At 39.1% G+C, this 22,190-nt stretch overlaps 1 protein-coding gene and 1 pseudogene across 5 annotated transcripts in view; both read right to left on the bottom strand.

Annotated features, from left to right (window-relative positions):
* MACROD2 (mono-ADP ribosylhydrolase 2) overlaps window positions 1-22,190 on the bottom strand; it is a 1,974,865-nt gene that overhangs the window by 1,132,491 nt on the left and 820,184 nt on the right. The window lies entirely within an intron of this gene.
* LOC114894629 lies at window positions 14,066-15,915 on the bottom strand (annotated as a pseudogene).

Genomic DNA, 22,190 nt, shown 5'->3' with positions numbered 1-22,190 from the left:
TTCCAACAGACAGCTATCAAGTGGCTTCACCCTGCTCAGCTCTGTCAGACGATAAGTGAGCAGGCCACTCAGAGCCCGTGCCTGCAGGGGGGAGCTTTCAGGGAGACTTCGTGAAGGACAGGAGATATAAACATGAGCATTCTTAGTCAAGGGACTACATGTGCAGAATTTGGAATCAGGAATGAAACTAGCCTGTGTGGAGGACACTGAGATGACCAGCCTTGAAGAATAAAGACACAGACTAAGGACAATGTTCACGGGACTGACTCAGAAAATATCAGGGTGAGCAAAGGAGATGCTCAGTTGAAGGAATCCTCAGTGAGAAAGTGAAGAGGTTTGGAGAACACATTCTGAAAGAGAAATCTGTCTACACTTTGTTGCTCACGCTGGCCTGGAGTGGGAAAGACTCATATAAATATTCTTATGTAACTAACTTTACAAACAGTGACAATCAAGCTGAGCTAAAGCACATGGCATTATACAATGTGAAGACCAAACTGAGATAACAGAAATAATATAAAACCACTCCACGATCGAGAGGTAGTGTTATTTAAATATCATTTTCAGTACAATTACGGTGGTGATAGTGGTGGCAACCGTCCCATATCAACTATTGTCACTTCACTGTCTGAGGTCTTGCTACTCAGAGTGTGGACCTCAGACCAACAGTGTGGGCATCACAGGGACTCACTGAATTAGAATCTATATTTTCACAAAATCTCTGGATTATTCATGTCCACTTTAAAGGCTGAGAAGCATTTAGTCAAGTGAACCAGAAATCAAATTTGAGAAAGTAGCTTGTCAATTGAAATTGCTACTTAATAAGTGGATTGCCTAGCTTTTCACACTTTCATTTTACAGTTGTAATAGAACAGAAAAACAAGAAACAACCTGATTTTTACTGTGGGTACAAATTCAACAGCACATGTTTCATGTATTTAGAATTCTACCTAAACGTATAAAGAGCTTTTACAACTGGATTTCCCTTCTCCTCTCCCTTTTCTAAATGCTGGGTTCTGTATTACTAAACTTTTATCCAAGTCAAGTATAGGTGTATCTTACAACGTCTAGACTTTCTGCCAAATTTTACCAAGTCAAATCAGATAATTAAGCTCAATTGAATCTTGTGGATATTTATTTTAATTAAATTCTATTTATCTGCCACCAGACAGCATTACTAGGGAAAAATCCAAATTAAATTTGATCAAAGGCGACTTGATTAGGTTGCTGGGTTTGTATACATAGAAGGAGTAAGAGGCACAGAAAAGGGGGGAAGCCCAAGCATCTTTAATGAAACTCAGTATGCTTAATGCAGATCTTGGTACATTTAACAGAAAACTATATAGAGTGCAGTGGGATCTATGTATCTATTCTGAAATCTTTCTTAAGTAACAAGTTTCATTTTAAAGTTTAGAAATAGCATTTTAAAATGTTAAAGATGCTCTGTACAAGATGATGGCTTGGACACACTATATGTTTTATTTATATATTACCTGTCAAAATGACTTGATATTTTATATGCCTACAACTAATATAGTCAGTGGACTATAAAGGACATACCATAAAAGATAACATCTTTAAAAATATTTTCATGCTTTTACATGAGAATTTAGTCTCTTTACAAGCTATCAAGGATAAATTAAATCTTGTAATAGATAAAAAGATATTAACATAACAACCTTAAAAGAAGCCATTGTCTGCCAGTCAAACCAAGAGATAAGAATTGAGCTGTGCTTTATTTAAAAACTCATAAGGATCACTCAAAATCTGACTTCTTACTCAACTGACTCATTGTATCTAAGTGTCAAGGGTTATGCTGCCTCATTAGACTACTGAATACAATGGTGTTGGGAAAGATTCCGTGAAAATTATATGCTGTTAGATCCAAGATGAATTTACAATGGAGCTTAAGATTTAAGAGTCCTCATTTGCACTAGTCCCTTGGAAGGCCTTGTATGGGGTCCTAGCAATGTGCTCACATGGTCATATATATTTTTTAAATTAGCAAAAATAAGAAACAGTTATGGTAACAAGCTGGCTACTGAGAATAATCAATTCCAAAAGTATTTAAGATTAGTCTCTGCCCTAAGATCTTGCAGCTCATCGAAAAAGAGGCCTGAAGAAGTTTTCCCAAATTTGACCACAGTTCTAACAATGTACATGACATTACTGATAAAGACTTATGAGGTGGCTTCAGATCACAGAGCTAGGTGCAGAGACTCTGCACACAGCCTGCCGCCGCCATCTTGACTTTCAGTGTCATTCATGGAGCTTCTGTACAGTGTCCCTCAGAGCTGAGGTGTCGGTGCAGCTGTTTGTGCACTAGAACTCTGTTCTGAAGTGCTGGGTGCAAGGTTTCTGCATGCGGCCCCCTATGAGCAACTGAAAACTAGACTAAGCACAAAGGAAAAGAAAAATAACAGGGAACAAGATTTCAAAGAAAAGAATCTATAATATTTTATCAATGATGTGAGATATAATGAGAAAAATACAATGTAAAGAAAGGCCTGACTTAAATTACTATCAACAAGCCAAGGTGGAGATTGGTTCAACATGGCAGAGAAGAAAGACGTGCTCTCACTCCCTCTTGCGAGAAAACTGGAATCACAACTAAATGCTGAAAAATCATTGACAGGAAGACACTGGAACTCACCAAAAAGGATACCCCACATCCAAAGACAAAGGAGAAGCCATAATGAGACAGTAGGAGGGGCACAATCACAATAAAATCAAACCCCATAACTGCTGGGTGGCTCACAAATTGGAAAACACTTATACCACAGAAGTCCACCCACTGGAGTGAGGGTTTTGAGCCCCACGTCAGGTTTTCCAACTTGGGGGCCGGCAATGGGAAGAGGAATTCCTAGAGAATCAGACTTTGAAGGCTAGCGGGATTTGATTCCAAGACTTCGACAGGACTGAAGAAACAGAGACTCCACTCTTGGAGGGCACACACAAAGTAGTGTGTGCATCGGGACCCAGGGGAAGGAGCAGTGACCCCACAGGAGACTAAACCAAACCTACCTGCTAGTGTTGGAGGGTCTCCTGCAGAGGCGGGGGGTGGCTATGGCTCACCGCAAGGACAAGGACACTGGCAGCAGAAGTACTGGGAAGTACTCCTTGGCATGAGCCCTCCCAGAGGCCGCCATCAGCCCCACCAAAGAGCCCGGGTAGGATCCAGTGTTGGGTCACCTCAGGGCAAACAACCAACAGGGAGGGGACCCAGCCACACCCATCAGCAGACAAGCAAATTAAAGTTTTACTGAGATCTGCCCACCAACGCAACAGCCAGCTCTACCCACCACCAGTCCCTCCCATCAGGAAACTTCCACAAGCCTCTTAGATAGCCTCATCCACCAAAGGGCAGAGAGCAGAAGCAAGAAGAACAACAACCCTGCAGGCTGTGGAACAAAAACCACATTCAAAGAAAGACAGACAAGATGAAAAGGCAGAGGGCTATATACCAGATGAAGGAACAAGATAAAACCCCAGAAAAACAACTAAATGAAGTGGAGATAGGCACCTTCCAGAAAAAGAATTCAGAATAATGATAGTGAAGATGATCCAGGACCTTGGAAAAAGAATGGAGGCAAAGATCGAGTAGATGCAAGAAATGTTCAACAAAGATCTAGAAGAATTAAAGAACAAACAAACAGAGATGAACAATACAATAACTGAAATGAAAAATATACTAGAAGGAATCAATAGCAGAATAACTGAGGCAGAAGAACGGATAAGTGACCTGGAAGACAGAATGGTAGAATTCACTGTTTCAGAATAGAAAAAAGAAAAAAGAAAAAAAAGAAATGAAGACAGCCTAAGAGACCTCTGGCACAACATGAAACGCAAAAACATTCGCATTATAGGGGTCCCAGAAGGAGAAGAGAGAGTGCAAGGACCCGAGAAAATGTTTGAAGAGATTAGAGTCGAAAACTTCCCTAACATGGGAAAGGAAATAGCCACCCAAGTCCAGGAAGCGCAGAGAGTCCCATACAGGATAAACCCAAGGAGGAACATGCCAAGACACATAATAATCAAATTGGCAAAAATTAAAAACAAAGAAAAATTATTGAAAGCAGCAGGGGAAAAAAGACAAAGAACATACAAGGGACTTCCCATAAGGTTAACAACTGATTTCTCAGCAGAAACTCTATAAGCCACAAGGGAGTGGCATGATATATATAAAGTGATGAAAAGGAAGAACCCACAACCAAGATTACTCTACCAGGCAAGGATCTCATTCAGATTCCATGGAGAAATCAAAAGCTTTACAGACAAGCAAAAGCTAAGAGAATTCAGCACCACCAAAACAGCACTACAACAAATGCTAAAGGAACTTCTCTAAGTGGGAAACACAAGAGAAGAAAAGGACCTACAAAAACAAACCCAAAACAATTAAGAAAATGATAATAGGAACATACATATCGATAACTACCGTAAACGTGAATGGATTAAATGCTCCAACCAAAAGACACAGGCTTGCTGAATGGATACAAAAATAAGATCCATATATACGCTGTCCACAAGAGACCCACTGCAGACCTAAAGACATATACAGACTGAAAGTGAGGGGATGGAAAAAGATATTCCATGCAAATGGGAATCAAAGGAAAGCTGGAGTACCTATACTCATATCAGATAAAATAGACTTTAAAATAAAGAATGTTACAAGAGACAAGGAAGGACACCACATAATGATCAAGGGATCAATCCAAGAAGAAGATATAACAATTATAAATATATATGCCCCCAACATAGGAGCACCTCAATACATAAGGTAACTGCTAACAGCTATAAAAGAGGAAATCGACAGTAAACACAATCATAGTGGGGGACTTTAACACCTCACTTACACCAATGGACAGATAATCCAAAATGAAAATAAATAAGGAAACAGAAGCTTTAAATGACACAATAGACCAGATAGATTTAATTGATATTTATAGGACATTCCATCCAAAAACAGCAGTTTACACTTTCTTCTCAAGTGTGCATGGAACATTCTCCAGGATATATCACATCTTGGGTCACAAATCAAGCCTCAGTAAATTTAAGAAAACTGAAATCATATCAAGCATCTTTTCTGACCACAACGCTATGAGATTAAAAATCAATTACAGGGAAAAAAAAGTAAAAAACACAAACACATGGAGGCTAAACACTACATTACTAAATAACCAAGAGATCACTGAAGAAATCAAAGAAGAAATCAAAAAATGCCTAGAGACAAATAACAATGAAAACATGGCAATCCAAAACCTATGGGATGTGGCAAAAGCAGTTCTAAGAGGGAAGTTTATGGCTATAAAAGCCTACCACAAGAAACAAGAAAAATCTCAAATAAACAATCTAACCTAACACCTAAAGAAACTAGAGAAAGAAGAACAAACTAAACCCAAAGTTAGCAGAAGAAATCATGAAGATCAGAGCAGAAATAAATGAAATAGAAACAAAGAAAACAATAGCAAAGATCAATAAAACTAAAAGCTGGTTCTTTGAGAAGATAAACAAAATTGATAAACCATTAGCCAGACTTATCAAGTAAAAGAGGGAGAGGATTCAAATCAATAAAATTAGAAATGAAAAAGGAGAAGTTACAACAGACAATGCAGAAATAAAAAGCATCCTAAGAGACTACTACAAGCAACTCTATGCCAATGAAATGGACAACCTGGAAGAAATGGACAAATTCTTAGAAAGGTATAACCTTCCAAGACTGAACCAGGAAGAAATAGAAAATACAAACAGACCAATCACAAATAATGAAATTGAGACTGTGATAAAAAATCTTCCAACAAAGGAAAGTCCAGGACCAGATGGTTTCACAGGGGAATTCTATCAAACAATTAGAGAAGTGTTAACAGCCATCTTTCTCAAACTCTTCCAAAACACTGCAGAGGAAAGAACCCTCACAAACTCATTCTATGAGGCCACCATCACCCTGATGCCAAAACCAGACAAAGATACTACAAAAAAAGAAAATTACAGACCAATATCACTGATGAATATAGATGCAGAAATCCTCAGCAAAATACTAGCAAACAGAATCCAGCAACACATTAAAAGGATCATACACCACCGTCAGGGGGGGTTTATCCCAGGGATGCAAGCATTCTTCAATATATGGAAATCAATCAATGTGATACACCATAATAACAAATTGAAGAACAAAAACCATATGATCATCTCAATAGATGCAGAAAAAGCTTTTGACAAAATTCAACACCAATTTATGATAAAAACTCTCCAGAAACTGGGCATAGAAGGAACCTACCTGAACATAATAAAGGTCATATATGACAAACCTACAGCAAACATCATTCTCAATGGTGAAAAACTGAAAGCATTTCCTCTAAGATCAGGAACGAGACAAGGATGTCCACTCTCACCACTATTATTCAACATAGTTTTGGAACTCCTAGCCATGGCAATCAGAGAAGAAAAAGAAATAGAAGGAATACAAATTGGAAAAGAAGACGTAAAACTGTCACTGTTTGCAGATGACATGATACTATACATAGAGAATCCTAAAGATGCCACCAGAAAACTACTAGAGCTAATCAATGAATTTGGTAAAGTTGCAGCATACAAAATTAATGTGTAGAAATCTCTTTCATTCCTATACACTAATGATGAAAAATCTGAAAGAGAAATGAAGGAAACACTCCCATTTACCACTGCAACAAAAAGAATAAAATACCTAGGAATAAACCTACCTGGGGAGACAAAAGACACGTATGCAGAAAACAATAAGACACTGATGAAAGAAATTAAAGATGATACCAACAGATGGAGAGATATACGACATTCTTGGATTGGAAGAATCAATATTATGAAAATGACTACACGACCCAAAGCAATCTACAGATTCATGCAATCACTATCAAATTACCAACGGCATTTTTTACAGAACTAGAACAAAAAATGTTAAAATTTGTAGGGAGACACCAAAGACCCTGAACAGCCAAAGCGGTCTTGAGGGCAAAAAACGGAGCTGGAAGAATCAGACTCCCTGACTTCAGACTATACTAAAAAGCTACAGTAATCAAGACAATATGGTACTGGCACAGAAACAGAAACATAGATCAATAGAACAGGATAGAAATCCCAGAGATAAACCCACTCACCTATGGTCAACTCATCTATGACAAAGGAGGTAAGGATATACAGTGGAGAAAAGACAGTCTCTTCAATAAGTGGTGCTGGGAAAACTGGACAGCTACATGTAAAAGAATGAAGTTAGAACACTCCCTAACACCATACACAAAAATAAACTCAAAATGGATTTGAGACCTAAATGTAAGACTGGACACTATAAAACTCTTAGAGGAAAACATAGGCAGAACACTCTTTGACATAAATCACAGCAAGGTCTTTTTTGATCCACCTCCTAGAGTAATGGAAATAAAACCAAAAATAAACAAATGGGACCTAATGAAACGTCAAAGCTTTTGCACAGCAAAGGAAACTAAAAACAAGACAAAAAGACAACTCTCAGAATGGGAGAAAATATTTGCAAATGAATCAATGGACAAAGGATTAATCTCCAAAATATATAAACAGCTCAATATTTATTTTTATTAATAATAAAGAAACAAACAACCCAATCCAAAAATGGGCAGAAGACCTAAATAGACATTTCTCCAAAGAAGACATACAGATGGCCAAGAAGCACATGAAAAGATGCTCAACATCACTAATTATTAGAGAAATGCAAATCAAAACTACAGTGAGGTATCACCTCACACCAGTTAGAATGGGCACCATCAGAAAATCTACAAACAACAAATGCTGGAGAGGATGTGGAGAAAACGGAACCCTCTTCCACTGTTGGTGGGAATGTAAATTGATACAGGCACTATGGAGGGCAGTATGGAGGTTCTTAAAAAAACTAAAAATAGAATTTCCATATGACTCAGCAATCCCACTACTGGGCGTATACCCAGAGAACACCATAATTCAAAAAGACACACACACCCCAATGTTCATTGCAGCACTATTTACAATAGCCAGGTCACAGAAGCAACCTAAATGCCCATCGACAGACGAATGGATAAAGAAGATGTGGTACATATATACAATGGAATATTACTCAGCCATAAAAAGGAACGAAATTGGGTCATTTGTAGAGATGTGGATGGATCTAGAGACTGTCATACAGAGTGAAGTAAGTCAGAAAGAGAATAACAAATATCGTATATTAACGCATATATATGGAACCTAGAAAAATGGTCCAGATGAACCAGTTTGCAGGGCAGTAATTGAGACACAAATGTAGAGAACAAACATATGGACACCAACGGGGGAAAGCGACGGGGGCTGAGGGTGGTGGTGTGATGAATTGGGAGATTGGGATTGAGATGTATACACTGATGTGTATAAAATGGATGACTAATAAGAACCTGCTGTTTAAATAAATAAATAAAATTAAATTATAAAATGAAAAATAAATAAAAAACAGAACCTAAATACTTATGAAACAAGGCAATCTTTTCTCAGCTATTAATTTTTTTTTAATTTCATCAACTTAAAGGAAAGAATGAGTTTTAATAATCACTTCATAACAGATTTTATAAGTTTTCTTTCTCTCAAGGAGGGCTCACCCCAAATGTCGTGTAAGTTTCAGTCCCCACAAAACCTGAATTCATCCCTGAATTAGATACGTATGTTTATACTTGAGTAACAAACAGGTTTTTTAAACATAACACTGGTAGTGTAAAATATAATCTATTTCATCTCCACTGCATCAAGTGAGAGGATCACCCCAAGATGTGGCACAAATCATTAAACACAAAATGTCCTAAAATAAAAGTAGGCAGTCAATCTAGTCACACTGAGTAAGACGTTTCATGTGTTAAGTCTAGGCCTATCGACTACCAGTGTTCTGTGTGTCATCAGTTAAGTACACCAATACAGTGATATAAAAACTCTCTGGACAGGTACATGTAAAAGTATGAGATTAGATCACTCCCTAACACCATACACAAAAATAAGCTCAGAATGGATTAAAGACCTAAATGTAAGGCCAGAAACTATCAAACTCGTAGAGGAAAACATAGGCAGAACACTCTATGACATAAATCACAGCAAGATCCTTTCTGACCCACCTCCTAGAGAAATGGAAATAAAAACAAAAATAAACAAATGGGACCTAATGAAACTTCAAAGCTTTTGCACAGCAAAGGAAACCATAAACAAGACCAAAAGACAACCCTCAGAATGGGAGAAAATATTTGCAAATGAAGCAACTGACAAAGGATTAATCTCCAAAATTTACAAGGAGCTCATGCAGCTCAATAACAAAAAAACAAACAACCCAATCCAAAAATGGGCAGAAGACCTAAACAGACATTTCTCCAAAGAAGATATACAGACTGCCAACAAACACATGAAAGAATGCTCAACATCATTAATCATTAGAGAAATGGAAATCAAAACCACAATGAGATATCATCTCACACCAGTCAAAATGGCCATCATCAACAAATCTAGAAACAATAAATGCTGGAGAGGGTGTGGAGAAAAGGGAACACTCTTGCACTGCTGGTGGGAATGTGAATTGGTTCAGCCACTATGGAGAACAGTATGGAGGTTCCTTAAAAAACTACAAATAGAATTACCATATGACCCAGCAATCCCACTACTGGGTATATACCCTGAGAAAACCATAATTCAAAAAGAGTCATGTACCAAAATGTTCATTGCAGCTCTATTTACAATAGCCCGGAGATGGAAACAACCTAAGTGCCCATCATCGGATGAATGGATAAAGAAGATGTGGCACATATATACAATGGAATATTACTCAGCCATAAAAAGAAATGAAATTGAGCTACTTGTAATGAGGTGGTTAGACCTAGAGTCTGTCATACAGAGTGAAGTAAGTCAGAAAGAAAACGACAAATACCGTATGCTAACACATATATATGGAATTTAAGAAAAAAAAATGTCATGAAGAACCTAGGGGTAAGACAGGAATAAAGACGCAGACCTACCGGAGAACAGACTTGAGGATATGGGGAGGGGGAAGGGTGAGCTGTGACAGGGCGAGAGAGAGGCATGGACATATACACACTAACAAACGTAAAGTAGATAGCTAGTGGGAAGCAGCCGCATGGCACAGGGATATCGGCTCGGTGCTTTGTGACAGCCTGGAGGGGTGGGATAGGGAGGGTGGGAGGGTGGGAGGGAGGCAGACGCAAGAGGGAAGACATATGGGAACATATGTATATGTATAACTGATTCACTTTGTTATAAAACAGAAACTAACACACCATTGTAAAGCAATTATACCCCAATAAAGATGTTAAAAAAAACCCAAAAAACTCTCATCACAGGCCATAAAATTAACAAGGCTCCCAGATCCCCATTTCTTGCAAACCAAATTCAAGAATGGGTATTCAACAGCAACCAGTTATTGCCTTTCTCACAGCAGTTTCTAATTTTTCTAATTATGGAACAGCCTGCTCTTTTCATGTAAAGAGTAATCCTACCTATCTGAGCACAGCTTTCTGCTGGTGAAGACAGACGTGCTGGAAAGCCATCTATACGTTCTGCTTGGTGCCCCCCTGCACCCAAAGACAAAAATTAGGAGGATGATGAGGTTTAAAGTGTCCTTCTGGGGTCACGGACTAGGTTAAAACCAATGGCCTGCAGGAATATTAAGCCCCTAATTCTGACCTCATTACTCCAGGATTCCAACCAAATGAGCAAACTCGCCACCTGGCGCAACAGACACAACACACCCAGAACCAACTGAAATACACTCTGAGGGATAAGTATGTGGGGTCCATTTAACTATAGTGGTGCTTACTGGTTCCTTTTACATTTTTCTCATTGCTTATTTAACCCTTGTCATTTCTTCCACTTCAGCAACCCCCCAAAAATTACTGGCTTACATTGCTCCTTATGGATGTCTGATAAAATCATATAAGCACATACTTGGCCACCAACACAGTGCTTCTAGAACTTGCTTCTCAGACACTCGCAAACCATGGTAACTCCATCAATGTCCTATGGTCATTTTTTAAGGTATTTAGTAATGAAAAATTTAAAAATAGAGAAAAAGTATTGCTGGAAAACTGGAGGTGAGCTAAGACATGGGTCGAGACAGCAAATAATAGCATGCCCTCTCCATTTCTCTTTATTGCTTTCCTTCATGTTCTTTTTCCCCCCTCCTTGCTTTGACTCTATATAGCTCCATCTTCTGCCTCCAAACTCCACCCTATTTTGAAAATGTCTATGAGAATCATTTAGACAAGCAGATGGTTCTCACTGAGCCACAAAAGCACTTCTAGTCAACACGGCCAGAATTCCAGAGGCACCTAAAGCCCCCAACTCTCTACCAGAGCATTCGGTCACTAAAAAACAGTTTTACCTGTCCTCTCCAATCTCACTTCCTCTGGCCTCATTCAGGCCATGATTTCTTACTTGGTCTGTCACTTTATATTCCAAACTGGTCTCTGCCCAGCTCATCCTTACACACACACACACACACACACACACACACACACACACACACACACATACACACATACACACATAGCTACTTCAGTCAGAATAATCTCTGTAAAAGACTAAAACATTCAAGCCGCTTCCTGCTTAAATCACTATAGTAACCATACCCCACCATTATCTATACAATAAGACCCAGGAATCTGGATGTGACATGTTAGTCCTTCCAGGGCCAGGCCCCACCTCCCTCTCTAGGCACATCTCACAGCTCGCAGCACTCCCTCGTTAGCCATACCCTCATGTGATTAACTAACCACACACTTTGGTTCATACTCCTGAGTATTTCTTGAGGTTTTTTTTTCTCAGCTACCTGGATAATTCTTACCCATCTTTCAAGACTCGGCTCTAGAAGCATCTGAGATGCCCCAGGTTGGTCTAAGTGCCTGTCATCTGGACCCTCACAACCTGTCATTCATTCCTCCACTGTACCTATATTCATCAGACTATAATGAAATGCTACTTTTGTTTCTTGCTTCCCCAGAGAGATTGAGTTTCTTGAGGGCAGGAACCTCTTTTATCCGTGCTGTAGACCTTGAACTAAAGCAGGGCCTCACAGAATACCTAGGGATAAGTTTGTTGAATAGAACAGAATAGAATTAAACTTGGCCCATGTGAGGACATGGGTGGCTTCCCAACCAAGGGCATTATTAATACTAAGCAGTGAAAGAAAATCTCTTCACAAACTTTGCCTCCAGGTGGACAAGTATTTCTCATTGCTTTCCCTAGTCTTGTACCCCAGATCAGGTGGACACATGGGGGTGCAGGGGTCCTGTGACACAGTACTGAAATGTGATCTCTGGCTGGCAACTACAGAGTGGGAGGTCTGCTACAGAGCCATCTCCAGGGCATGCTCCCATATCTAATGTTGCCATAGGCTCTCCCAGAGGAGGATGCTACATGGGCTTGCAAATGTGCAAAGGTGACAAAGCTATAGGTCCCCCTTCCCATCTTCTACCAAACTACTTGAAAGAGTGATGCACTTTTACGTCTCTGTTTTTACCTTTTACTCCTTCCTGTGCCCACTGCAATTTTTCCCCCTCCCATTGCAATTTTTGCCTCACCACAACTCTAAGGAAGCTGTTTTCCCTACAGTCACAGTGAGCTCCCAAATCAAAATGGCTATCGATGTCTTTTTCATCCCTACATATCTCTTTGTCTCCAAAGCTGACTACTTTATGCCTCCATGATAACATTTACTACATTTTACCTTTTAACTGTGCACATCTTTGCATACATGACCCTCAAGCCATCTTAGTGAAGGGCAAGCAGATTTTCACATTCATCTTAGTACCCCTATAACTCCTATGACAGCATCATATGTCACATGTGAAACACAAATCAATGTTTGTTGACTCAAATTAACCCTAGAATAGTTTATCCAAAGATGAAATTGTGTCCCTCCATGGAAACCATCTACCAAGAAGTCACAACTTTAATAAGCTGACCTGTAAATGGGATGAGGGAAGAGTAAATAGAATTTGGTAAAATCCCCCTGTTGCTCTTCCAACTGTCATTATATTCCACTGTAATTATTCTGTGCTGGGGACCAAAGTTCATTAGCAACTAAACTAATTCCATCTCCCTAGGGGCTACAAATTCAAGGGGAAGGTAAATTTGTAATCTGGTGTCCAGCCTCCAGTTTAGGTGGCTCTCCAGGGAGAATGAAATCAAAATGTCCAAGTCCCAAAACTAAAAAAGTCACCTGCATAGGCTTAAAAAAAATCATAAATAAAATGAGCTGTCCTTTTTAATTCTTTGTCTCAATAACAACTTAGTTCTTTGTGTTGCTCCCAAAGACACCACCACTTCTTTTCCTAGACAGAAAGCTTTTTGTAAATTAATATGAGACCTCATTTTCCAATATCATGAGTTTATATACATGTATATAGACCTAATTCCAACTAAAACATACTATGCTGTGTATAGTCATCTCTTCAGTATTTGGAATTATTTAGAGGTTCCAGCTGCATCTAAACCAGGATATTCTAAAACCTGCCCATCAGCTTGTGGTGCCCTGGATTACCTCATGTCTCCATCAAGAAGAGAACTAAATAGCTCCTAAAATGACATTAGGATGTGAATTAAACACTCCAGTTAACACACACCTGATACAACAGTGGCAAACAAAACTCAAATATTTAATGCTGGCTGCATGCTGAATCTTTCCTCCCCTGAAGGAAGTCTACATGTGTATATTTCCCCATGAGCTAAACCTGTGAAGTTCTGATATTAGCTGACAGTGAATAGATAAATCGGCCCTGTGCCAGTCCAAATGATTTGCATTTTTCCATTCCAAACTCTATTTGCATATCTTCAATAGCATTCTTCAGAATGTTTCATACTATATTAGGCTGGGTTTTAGAACTGTCATAGAGCTTCAACTCATCCATGTACTGCAGGCATGAGATGTTCACCTTCCCATCTTTGGGCTCTTTTGTTTTCTCATGTAATGAATTGCAAACAGAATTGTAATATCTTAGATGTCTAGAAATTCTCTGTATTTTTAAACTATGGCTCTCTTTCCCATGTGCTTTTTACCATATTAGTGATATTTCATTTAGTCGCTGTGATCTGTAAAAAATCTAAATTTTGAGAATCCAACATAGAAGCATACATAATCTTTAGCAGAACTTGGGTTGGGCTCTTGAAGTAATAGATCTCTCCAGGATTCAGAAAATATTCCTTTTCTTTGACTTTCTTGCATCCAGATTTGCTGTGATGAGACACAAATGCCAGAGGAGGGGTCAGGAGCCTGTTTTTATGGGCAATGGGATTCTAGCTGCTGTCATCTTCCCTTGCTTTTATTATTTATTTATTTATTTATTTTTTAAAAAGACACATTTATTCAGCGTCATGATCAGACTAGTACATTTAGCAATCAACAGCACGGGTGCAAACAAACAAAAAAAATCTACATTAAAACCCTTTGTTGGAATGCTTTACACTTTCCACAGAACAGAAACTAAAATAACCTGTTATACAATTAGTCACTAATACAGTCCTCGAGTTTTTTTTGCCCATACACATGAGTATTGTCTAAAACATGTCTTCTTTGTAGAAGCTAGGTCCTGCCACCACTGTGCTTGGCTGAGTTCACAAATCTGTTGTAACCTGTAGCTTCCCTGTCACTTCTCTGGCTCTCCTCTCCTGCTAAGCTTTGTTTCCTGGCAGTAATCAAAACCTCTGCCACTGCCATAGCTACTGCTGTTGCTGGAACCACCATAGCCACCTTGGTTTCGGGGTGTGGCAAAGTATTGGCCTCCACCACCATAGGGGCCAGAACTTCTGCCTCCAAAGTTTCCTCCTTTCATGGGTCCAAAATTTGAAGATTGATTGTTGTAACTGCCAAAATCATTGTAGCTTCCACCACCTCCAAAATTGCTTCCACTACCACCGCCAAAGCCGCCTTCGCCTCCTCCGTTGTTATAGCTGTCACTCCCGCCATAGCCACTGCCCTGGTTTCCATAACCCTGTCCACCACTTCCATAGCCTCTGCTTCCTCCAGAGTAACCAGGGCCGCCTCCTCCATAACCACCATCATTACCAACTCCATTATAGCCATCCCCACTACCACCATATCCACCACCACCACGACTGCCACCAAAGCCACCTCAACCACTGAAGTTTCCTCCATGACCAAAGTTGTCATTCCCACCAAAACCACCTCCACGACCACCACCAAAGTTTCCAAAACCGCTTCAACCTCCTTGGCTGGATGAGGCACTATCCATCTCTTGCTTAGATAGGGCTTTCCTTACTTCACAGTTATGGCCATTCACAGTGTGGTATTTCTGAATGACAATCTTGTCTACAGAGTCATGGTCATCAAAGGTTATGAAAGCAAAGCCTCTCTTTTTGCCACTGCCTCGATCAGTCATGATTTCAATCACTTCAATTTTCCCATACTGTTCAAAATAATCTCTTAGGTGATGTTCTTCAGTGTCTTCTTTAATGCCACCAACAAAAATCTTTTTCACAGTTAAGTTGGCACCAGGTCTTTGAGAATCTTCTCTTGAGACGGCCCTCTTTGGTTCCACAACTCTTCCATCCACCTTGTGTGGCCTTGCCTTCATGGCCGCATCCACCTCCTCCACAGTGGCATACGTGACAACCCCGAAGCCTCTGGAGCGATTGGTGTTTGGATCCCTCATCACCACACAATCTGTGAGCGTTCCCTACTGCTCAAAATGGCTCCTCAGACTCTCATCGGTTGTTTCAAAGCTCAAACCTCCTATGAAGAGCTTCCGCAGCTGTTCGGGCTCTTTGGGTGACTCTGACTTAAGACATGACGGCAGTGGTGGGGGGTGGGAGGAGAGTCAAAGATGCTTACTCGGCGGTGTCCAAGAGCAGAAAGTTCCCTTGCTTTTAGATGAGTATTACTACCTGTCAAGGGAGGGCTTGAGCAAGGACATCAAATAATGCCTGGTGGGTGCACAATTTGCACCATAACACCTGTGGCATGCCGAAGTTAGAGTTGCAACATGAACACATCTTTAATCGAAGATGACAATTTATCCATTAGAAAATATTTTCACACTCTATTGGTAAAACAATGGTGAGGTCAGGAGTAAGACGTGAATAAAGTTGGAGGAATGAAATGTAGATGACAAGGATGATCAGCCAGGAAGGAAAAGGTAGAAAAAGGTTGAATCCAAGTAAAAAGGGCATCAGGACGGATAAAGAGAAGACCGTATTTCATCAACTCAAAGATGGCAATATCATCCCACCTTAACATCTGTGTAATTGGAAGCTGAAGATAGGCTAGAATTTTGTAGGTCTGTCCAAGTGGTCACAGCACCTAACTGTGGCAAAGAGGGCTGACCAGGCCAGAGTGGCAAATATGTTTTTTCACCTGTCAACTCTAGTCAACAGGTAGAGGCTGCCTGGATCATAGTTTTGAGAAGAATTCTGAGGCTGTGTCTTAGTGAAGAGTGTTGGTTCCATGAAGAAAAAGGCTGTGATTGATGAGTGATGTCTGCCTGAGAAGAAGAAATATTTACAGGATTACCATGAATTTGCCATCCCTAGCCCAGGCTGTCCAGATTAAGTGGGACAACTTTAGGTAGATAATTCTCCCCAGAGGTAAAGGGTTTGACTGCCTCAGTCTGAAACTCTTGCTATGTAATCTACTCATAGAATTACTAAGCATGAATTTCAAAAGAGGGGATTGTCAGCTTACCAGGAAATTCTACTCTGAAGATAAACGGACAACTTTTTCTCGCATTTTTACTCTCCCCATTATATAGACTATGAAGATGCCTTGAGAAGTTCTAAGAGGAGAAAAATGTTAGTCATTCCTATGCAGTAGCTAGGGAGAAGGTTTTATAACTCGGCTAGAATATATGGGTGGAAGCGTGTGTAAGTCCTTTGTCCAAGCCCTAGAAAGTCCATTAAGTGAAAATGAAAACAAAGTTAGGTAATAAACCTTAAAGGAGCATTGTTTTTACATCAGTAGTAGCCTTGTTAAAATATACATCAATTTTAATTTTGCTTCAGTTAGAAAAGGCAAAAGCCCTTGTCTCATATATGCCTAGTGGGGTATAAGACCACTCCTCATCCGCAATTGTCAAACCATTTGCTTAAATACCGTTTCTCCACATGCAACTCCCATCTTCCCGCATAAGAATAACGTTTCCGGGCTTCCCTGGTGACGCAGTGGTTGAGAGTCCGCCTGCCAATACAGGGGACACGGGTTCGTGCCCTGGTCCGGGAAGATCGCACATGCCGCGGGGCAGCTGGGCCCGTGAGCCATGGCCGCTGAGCCTGTGCGTCCAGAGCCTGTGCTCCACAGCGGGAGAGGCCACAACAGTGAGAGGCCCGCGTACCGCAAAAAAAAAAAAAAAAAAAAAAAAAGAATAACGTTTCCTGAGAATAGAATTTAGTGATATATGCCCCTAAGAGAGCCACGGAGCCCCTGGAGCTCATTAATCCCGCCACCTTTTGTGAGATGCGGGCCTGAAATGGTTGGAGTTCACTTTAAACCGGACTGAATTTCAAAGCAAAGGGCTCTGAGGTGGCACACAGCTCATTAATTCAGAGTGTAATTCAGTGGCAGAAGAATTGTTTTAAACGCACAATCTAAAACTATTTAAATTCGCATTATAATTATAAACAAAAAGTATGCACTTCAAATTTTAAATCTGGATATGTAATCTACCGATAAAACTAATGAACAGAAATTTTAAAAAAGAGGGGACTGTCATCTTACCAAGAAATGCTAATCAACCTGCTTTTTGAAGTGTGCCTCATTTGCATCACAAGCATTATTATGAAAATTCAACATTATGCTTCTGTATATTGCATTGTACTGCTCTGCTGAACATCAAAAAAAGCAGGCAACACTTCCTCAAAGTGAATAAACATGTGATAAAAAGTCATGATCAAAGATAACTTCAATTCTCTGTTAATTTTACCTAATTCCACTCCTGGGATAAGAAGTCCTATTCATAAGTTTTCTTTCCTGTAACAAATTCTCCAGCAACCTTATGGTCCCTAAATATATTCCCAAATGTAATGCATGCATAAACAAACATGAATCAAATCTGCATAGCCTCTACCATAAATATGGCAGCACGTTCATAAACTCATTAGAGTTCACTGTGAGGAAAACTCATTACACTCCCATTAGAACATGGCAATTAAGTTTTTAAAATTAATGTTACAGAAGTAGTTTTACTCTTTTTTTGAAAGTAACCAATAACAAATGATTCACCAGTGCTTTATTTGTATGTTTCTTTTGTCTAAAAATTAAAAAATAATTTTGCTTTCAGCATTGTGCATGGTGAAAAATTATAAATAGATATTGTCTAATGCATCTGGGATTATATACCAGTTTCTTTATTTTCTATAAATTTAAAGCATTATTTTCCTAAAAAACTGAGATAAGAAAATCAAGCATGGAAAGTTTTAATTATCGCTGTTAATTATTTTAGCTGAAGAATATGCCAAATGGTAATAAACACCTTATAAACTGAAATTAAATTTAATTAAAAATTTAAATGCTGAAAAATTACATGTTGAAAGGTGATGTGCAATTTTTTTCCCCAGACAGTGTAAAGTATATACACTAAAACAATAGGTACTTAGTATTTTTAAAAAGTTAACATTTAAAGCCATTTTTTCCATAAATTGATTTTATCCACAAAACTTTTGTATATTTGTAATTAGAAGTCTAATGATATTACTTTATATTTTGACTACATCAAAAATATTTTGTGGCACTTCCTAGTTGAAATAAATATCAGCCATAGACCACTTACATGTATTAAGAGAAAAAAAAAAAAACACAAGTGTAAGAGCAAGGCTTAGACTGAGAAAAACAAAAACTGTTTCAGTAATAACAATTGCTGTGAAATTCTCAGGTCCTCAGTCAGTTACTGGGTGACAAGTGTCTCTGTTATTATTATTCCTGAAAAAGGCCATTTGAGGGGAAGGAGCATTTAATAGCCCAAAAGTCAACCAAATCTTACTGATCGTGACTCATTTCTATAGCAAACCCCTATTACTTCTCTGACAGATCAAATTAAATTCTGCTTGGGGAAGGGATGGGACACTCCTCTTGGTTGAAGCAATGCTGTAATTTTTATTCCTGCTGAGTAAATAGCCTCAAGTCAAACTACTTGCCCTGACTAATGATCAAACATATCCAAGAATTCTGTACAAGAAATGCATTCGTCTCTCCTTTGAAGTGCATTGCTGGGAGAGTAATTGGGTTTGCTGGAGATTTTCCTTAGAAGTGCAAAATAAATTTCTTGGCTAAGCATAAAATTAAGCTACCGATTTTCTTTTTTTATTAAGTATCTTCTTGTAAGAGGGTGGACACTGAATAAACATGTGCCTCAAAGGAATGTCAGAATGATACGCTACTGTCTCTTTGCTGACAGGAAAATTCTCAGCGGTGTTAGGTTAAAAAATTCCATCAGAAGAAGCATTTCATTCAGTCATATAATCCCCTCTAGAAATACAAATGTGCCTCCTATATATTAAAAACATTATAACTAGGCAGTCAGGAATATACAAAGATCAATATGACATAGAAACCGTCCTAAAAGAACTTATGAACTAGCAGGATAGGTATTATAGAAATAATTTTTTTTTAAACTATACAAGAATAACCATCAAGTCAGGATGTGACAAGGCTATCTTAAGAATGCCACAAAATAAATGCCACAGGGCATCTGATGAGAAAGAGTTTACTTTTGGTGAAGATGGTTAACAGAGGCTGTTTGATGATCATTACTATTATGTGAGCTAGGTATGCAAGAATGGATAGGATTTCAACAGGTAGGTGGTGGCTGGGGAGGCTTTTTAGGCCAGGGACAAAGGCAGCGAGGTAGGCGCTGTCTAGGAATGGAGAATAGTTCAAAATGACCGAAATACTAGAGAGAGAAGATAGAAGATAAGTTTAAGGAGGCAGACATAGCCAGAACATGCAAAACTTGAATGCAGATATCATTCATGGGGAGTGCATTGGGAGCTTCAGAAGTCCCTTCTTCTTCTGTTGATATTCCAGAAGAAGATATCCAACTGTCCTTTTGACAGTTAGTTGTCTTGGGCTGACTTTAAACACAGTAATCATAAGGACCGATTTGCCTGGGAATGTCTGTTAATACTTCTCTTCTTGAGAAAAAGGTGTATCCCTTTTTTCTGGACGTATATACATTTAGACTAAAGTGGAAAAAAAAAAAAAATGGAAACAGGATCTAGTCAGGACAGTTAGTGTCCTGAGGAGCTGTCCTTCAATCAACCTTTCTGAGCCAGACCTTTGCCTCCCAGACAACTGAGATTTTGGAGAAAAATACATTATACTACCACGAAAAGAGTATGGAGTATCGAGAGCCTCAGACCATGGCAGGAGTGCCATTTTTAGCTCCCAGTGCCAGAACAACTCATAATCAAAGTGAGTGAACCATGAAGAAGAAAGCTAGGATGGTCTCAGAATTAGCACTGTGGTCTCCATGCAGTGGAGGAAGTATAAGAGGTAAAGTGAGTGCCCGGGGGTGGGATAGCTTGGTGATGTGGCAGTGGTGGCCTTGGTAGTACCTGTAGCCCTACATAATCATGGAGTGCCTGGGGTTTGAAGACTGTGTGCGGCTGAAAGCATCGAAACATAGTGCTATAGGTTACGACTGACAGAAAGACAACTACCAGGGAGAATGGGAGAGAATATGTACAGACCAGAATACGCATAAAGAGTCCAGTAAAGGAGTTAATGAGAATGAGAAAATAAGAGCCAGCCCAGGCTGAACAGAAGAACCTGATTGGTAGCCCCTTTGAAATATTCCGAAGAGAACAAAAAGAGAAAGAAAAGAGGTGAAACATGGCTAGACCATATTTACCAATTGCCTTTGTCTAAAGGATATGCTAAGCAAATCTAAACACCTGTAGCAGACTTAAAGAGTGTGTCTAGATTAGTTCTGGGTCTACCAACAGGACAGATTTAATACACCTGCCTTGCCCAAACTGTGGAAAAGGAGAAAGGAAAGAAAGAAGTTACATCAATGATCTACAATGTGTGTGTGTGTGCGTGCATTCTTTTAGTAAAATGTATTTTGAGCATACCCTAATATATGTATATTTATTCATCAATTATATCTATGTACTAATACATTAGTAAATTATATATGTTATGAAATATACACAGACATACAAATTTAGAAGGATGAGAAAAATAAATTTAAAGAGAAGTTCTAATATTTCCTTTAGAGGCCAATAAGTTAGGCAATTGCTTTCTCTCCTAACCATAAGGCAACGAGCTTCGATTTTTATATTCTGTAGGCAGTAAAAAAACAAGGAAAGTTTAGAACATGATATGAGATGATCAGATCGTTGTTTTAGGAAAATTTAGCAAGGAGATCAGAGCTGGGATGGTAAAAGGGGAGCTAAGACTGGTAGACCAGAAGCCAGAGAGAAGGCCACATTGACAGTCATGGTATGAAATGATAAAGGCCCGGATTTATGTGTTGACGGTACAAATGGAGAGAGGTGGGCACACACACCCTGGCCATTGAATTTTACAGGAAACAACCACACAGATGCCCTCCCGTGAAGACAGGCAATGCAGCCCAAATTTGGCTGCAGACATATCTCCTGGAGTTCACCTCCTCTCGTCATCTGCTCTGATTGGATGTCGAACTCCTGCTTCACTGAAGAGACGTTAGCATATTATAGATAACGTTTCAAGTGATGACGATTTCTTGTTTCTGAAATAATTAATCCAAAACCGAAATAATTTCTGGAGATAGAAAAAGATCAATTTGGAGAGCCAAAGTGTTTCCAAAATGTCTCAAGAATTGTAGGGTGTCATTTTCTATTTTAATTGCATACAAATATCTGGTCTGATTCTAAAAATCTGTCAATGCCATCTTTAAAGCTACTATATCTGCCTTGGTAGTAAAGCATTACAAAGAATAACAACATAGTTTAATTAATTTTAAAAAAGAATAAAAACACACATTTTATACTTTCCTAGGTGTATTGTAAACGAACAAAAAAGAACACCACCAAATCGAAAAGAAAAAAACAAAGACAGGTCTCAATTTTAAGAAGATACTTGTAAATGCGAGTGTTTCAGTGAAATGCCCAGAGCTCATGATTCCTGCTCTGCGGCGATTATAAGAAAGGTACTTATCAAAAGAAAACTAATAGAATGTCTTAATGTCTAGGGGGAAAAATGA

The sequence above is a fragment of the Monodon monoceros genome, unplaced genomic scaffold, assembly GCF_005190385.1.
Source record: "Monodon monoceros isolate NGI ecotype Baffin Bay Population unplaced genomic scaffold, NGI_Narwhal_1 Super_Scaffold_13, whole genome shotgun sequence".
NCBI classification, from domain to species: Eukaryota; Metazoa; Chordata; class Mammalia; order Artiodactyla; family Monodontidae; genus Monodon; species Monodon monoceros.
The sequence above is the reverse complement of the archived record's forward strand: the minus strand, read 5'-3'. Positions and strand labels throughout refer to the sequence as shown.